Raw genomic sequence first — 5292 nt, 5'->3', positions numbered from 1 at the left:
AAAAAATGACATGATTCATATGGGCTGATTCATATGGGCTGACAGAAATATGACATTCCAGGCCTCTCTGGAGCTCAACAGTGACCGCGTACTTTCTGAATGGCTCCGGTTCTTATGGAAGTGCATTTCCCAATTATTCACTCCATTAACTTATTAGAAAATCTTAATATAATAGGAGTTATGAGCACGGAACTAAGCCAACCAACACTGAGATGAAATGTGACTATAAAACACTTGAATTGGAAGCAAAAAAAAAACATATTACACAGGAAAGGTACAAGATTGTGTCCATAATTCCGATCCAGGAGGCAAGTGTAATACTTCTCTAAGACGATGTTGGAGGAGTATACAAATCAACAACGAAATGAGCAAATGTACGTGAACCAAAACTGCAGAAATGTTTCGATCTATTGCACAGATAATGTGTTTCAAATAACATCATTTTTCATTTTAACTCCCAGCAGATACAGCATTTGCCTTTTAAAAGACTGTGGTGTTATGACACGACTGGACCTCACTCAGTTCTCAATTATTTTTTTCTGTACCAATCCATTAACTGCCCCTTGATATTTTTATGTTAAGATTGTACATTGTTTCATTCAATAAAGGTTTTATGGAAGATGGAAAAAGTTGGCTCACTATTTATTCAAAAGACACATTTGTACATCAACTCCTGTGTTGTAATTGTCTGCAAACCTCATCCTCTTTTGTAGAGTAGTTTATACTCAACAGGAGGAGAAAAAAAATCTAAATAAATGGTGCAACATGGCTGAGAAGCTATAATAGCTCTCCATTACCTCAAAGGTGTGCAAAGTCGCACTGGTTTGCTAATCGTTAACATTTAGCCGTTGGAAATGCTGGTGTGATAGGCCTTACATCTTTTCAAATTGTTACTCTCAAGGGTTAACACAGTTTTTCAATTTGAGATGACAGGATTTTGAGAGTGTATCCAGAGCAAAATGACAACATTTTGCCAGAACACTTTACCAACATCCTGTAAACATCAAAAAGCAATAAAAACAGGCAACTACTTTGTCATCACTGTGGTTATCTCATTATTTCATCATGAGCTTTTATGTAATTGCGGGCAGGTGTGCTTTGCCCTTTTGTCTCGGTCGTCGGGCCTCAGGCAGTGAGGGTCACTTACAGCTGCGTCAGGTGGCAGAAGCAGAAGAGGCGGTGCATCGTCATCTTCCTGGTTGGACACCACCAACTAAAACATAATAGAATGACAAACAAAGGACAAGTCACCCTGTGTTCTTCCTTTGTTACCCGACAGAACACGTGAATGCATTGTGGGTGCATAATGTGTGCACAGAAATGTAAATGCTTTCACCTCAAGTCACTCCTGGTACATTGACAACGTAATGAATGCCGCTGCCAGAGCACACTTAATTGCATTCAGACAGGCACATGGTGTGATGTGGAATGACAAAACCATTAGGCTAAGTCCTTTTCCAGCTTTTCCCATCCTTGTGTTGGATGCTTCACTGGCTCAGCTTGATTTGGAATGACAGCTTCTTTTACCTGCATTGCAAATCTGTTGTATTTCTTAAGATTAAAATAAGTACAGCATTACACTGCAAATGATTATCTCATTGCCTTTGTTTTGTGAGATTATCAAACGCAATTTAGGAGTGTGACAATCAAATTAGTGGAAATGAGAACTGACTCTTCAATTTAACTCAGGCCCCAGTTGCTTCTGAAAGGGTTTCTTGTCAATGTAATTGAATTGTAGGAAATCATGCATGTAAATGATAATTTTGCAATGTAATTATTTTACCCTCTCAAATTCTCAAACAGTGGACATTGCAAGCAGTACAACCTTCAGAAAAGGAAAGTGGCAGAGAGTGCGAGCAAAGCCTGCCAAACACAACACTCCTGTTTGACGCAATCTGTCTGTCCGCTCCACCCACAGCCCGAGCAAACAGCTCCGTCTCACTCAGAGAAAACACAGGCTTCAGCCAGTACGGCTGCTCGCAAGGAGAATTCCATCAAAATGAAAGGCTTATTAGTCGTGTCAAATACTGATATTCACCATGGCAAAGTGCACAGAATTCAGATAGCATTACAGGAGCATACAACAGGCCATATCAACAGCTCGAGGAAAAGGGCCCCAGACAATAACTTGACGGATGGTGGGATGGTGAGCGTATGAAGGGAATCACAGAGGAAGTCTAATGTGTATTTAAAAAAAAACCTGTGCTGGCTGTAATCACCTCTCTGTCACTGTGCTATGGGAATCCAAAGGCTGATAACAGACACAAGAGAGCAAAAGAGAGCAAAAGCAGCACAATAAACAAAAAAAACAAAAAAAAATGGACACAGAAAAAATAAATCCTGATATTTGCATGCAGACATCACAACAATTGTGAAGGCAGAGAAAGAGAAGGCTGAAAGGAGAGCAGAACTGGCAAAGACTGGCAAAAGATACAGAAAAGCTTAAAGAAAACCCTGACCATTATGTACTAATGTCAATCAATTTGAAGGATTAAACACTAATATATACATATATATATATATATATATATATATATATATATATATATATATATATATATATATATATTGATATTAATATTAATATTGATATTGATATGCTCCGCCTCTTGATTACCTTCTAACTCTTCCACCCCTTGTTTTGGTAATCACATACATGATGTTCTTTCTTTTTTTTTAACTAGTTAGTACAAATAGTTAGGAATACATGTTTCCCACCCCCAAGTTAAAAGCTGCTGCTGAAAAATGTCACCAACAGCAAAAACGCTTAAAGAAAACCCTGACCCTGAATATCATTTAAAAATGACTGTCATTGTTAGCCAGCACATATCCTTTTTATGGACAGTTGGTGGTTGTGCGAGCCCATTTTAAGAGGCACTTGAGCTGCATGATGTCTCACCATAATCAGTATGACATATTAAACACAACCAGTTTGACTAATGAAGTAAATAAATAAGAAGATTAGCACTGTAGAAAATCCAGCAGAGTGCAGAAATCATATGTGTAATGGACACTACGTTTGACAGTAATTGTCAAATGGGTGGGGTAGGGGGACCAAAGAAAAACACAGGAGAGCATCTGCCTGCTCGGAAACCTGGAGATCCACAGAAAGCGCTGGACATTAGATGGGAAAGAGACATTTTTGCTGCTGCTTGGATTGATGGATCAATGGATGCATGGCTGCATTGTGTCACGATAAGTTCAGAGTATATGCGCCTTTTCACCTTGAAGTATGATGTGTATTGTTAGTCTCCCTTGTCACTCCTCTTGATGACCTGCCTTTTTTTTTTTAAATGGCTTCCATGAGCCACCACAGACCAAAGTAGATACGAGCAAAGTCACAGACAAGATGATAACTAATGCCGATGTTTATTACTGGACTTGAAAGGAAGGTTGGTTTTTAACCGGCTTTTTATCGTTGCGGGTGTGTGTTGTGTGAAAATGAACAATGATCGGCATCCCTTCTTGTTAACGGTACCTGGAGCTCCCCACTCATCTCTCGTCAGTAAATGAGTGGGGTGGTAGCCTAAAGGTTAGAGATGCAAGCTTGTAACCGAAAGATATTGATTGAAACCCCCTGGACCCGCAGGATAAATATAGCTTGAGAAACTGACCCTCACTGAGCGAGGGCCTTGACCCCAACCACCCCGGGTGGAGCTGCTTTGTGACACAGACAGTAATGCAAATGACTAACTGTGTAATCAGGGCATTCAGTGTACTCCCCCATGAATAAATAAAGGTAAAAAAGCCAATCATCATTCGTCTTCCTAAACGACTCACACTCCTTTTCCAAATCTTTTCTTCTATGCACGCTATGCAAGCCCTTTCAAGACTTTAGTGTAATTTTAATTATTCAAGATTTCCACGAGCCAGACAATCAGCTTGACATGTTCTAGGCTACAGTTACACACCTCCTCATCCGCAACTGCAGATCGGAAGGAGGGAAATTGACACGAGAGGAGGAATTGGAGGGAATTAACAGTGTCAGGGAGGAGGGAAAAGTGTCTAACTTTGACATGCTAGTTTACATTCATGTGTCGGGGGATCATGTGGCAGCTCTCGCCCAGCGCTGGTTGTCGACCACCATGTCACATTAAATATATCATCATTGTTCTGGAAACTCATTTTAATTCTCTACATGTCGCCCATGTTCATCCTCTCATAATCTTAATTTGAATGTATATAAATTGTTGTAGTTTCAATATCAAAACATTGTTAACATTATCTCTAGACTGTGTATACAATGCTTGCTGAGGTTTGCTCGAGGTTCTTGAAATCCAACATTAAATATAAATCTTGGTGTAAATCTCCCCAAATAATCTCGACAGGCTGATTCATCCAGATGCCAAATGCTGAGCTGTCATTGATCGTGTGGAAGAAGCAATTACAGGCCACTCAGTGTCAAAGAGACACAGACACTTCCCAGAACACCTCCTTTCACTCTGATTTTACGCTTACGGCAGCATATTTATAATTACACATGCTAATCAAGGTGGGAGTTCACAGTAAGCCATTCCATTTTGTCAGCATCTCTGAGTGGCAACTGAGAATAAACAGCCAAATCACTTCTTTACCATTTGGCAGAGATTACAGAGACGACCCCCACCACTCCACAGTCCTTACCTGCCACTCCGCTGTGTCAAATAGTCAACAGCGTTGATTGAGCAGGGCTACATTAGGCACTACACGTATCAGTTAAATACACCATCAATGAATATCGCCAGGCTTTTAAGTCGTTTGTCAAGGTTAGAGCTTTGTTATGGAAAGTGTCCTGAATATAAAAATAGCAGCTTTAACACTAACAGCAGGACAGCTACACAATTTGCATGTTGATTATGCATGAAAATGGTAATAGAGACTATTCAAAAGGAAATTACTTCTTTAATCACACACATAATATGCATTTAATATTATCTATATCCTACTGAAGTAAAAGGTTGATACATAAATATCTTTCAAATGTGCACTGCTGTTGTGTATACTTTCATGGATAAGAAATATTTGACTTTTTGAGTTTTTTATTGTACAAACTGTTAAAAGTCAATGAATGTAATTTATTGTCAGAGCCTCGATTAAAAGAACCATTCTCCGTGAAATAGCATTGTGGTCGTCTCAAAGCCTCATATCAATACAACATGAAAAAATCTACCTCTCCAATTCCAGCGTAATCCCCCCAAAATGAGTATAAATGGACATTAATGAAGATCAATACTTGCAATTAAACCACCTTATTTTCAAACAACAAGAATGCTATTACTATGCTTTTCTCAAAGAATACTTCCCTTATTATGC

Source organism: Clinocottus analis, unplaced genomic scaffold (genome assembly GCF_023055335.1).
Source record: "Clinocottus analis isolate CAN_PGR_092001 unplaced genomic scaffold, fCliAna1.0.p SCAF_6, whole genome shotgun sequence".
NCBI lineage: Eukaryota > Metazoa > Chordata > Actinopteri > Perciformes > Cottidae > Clinocottus > Clinocottus analis.
Note: the sequence above shows the minus strand (reverse complement) of the source record.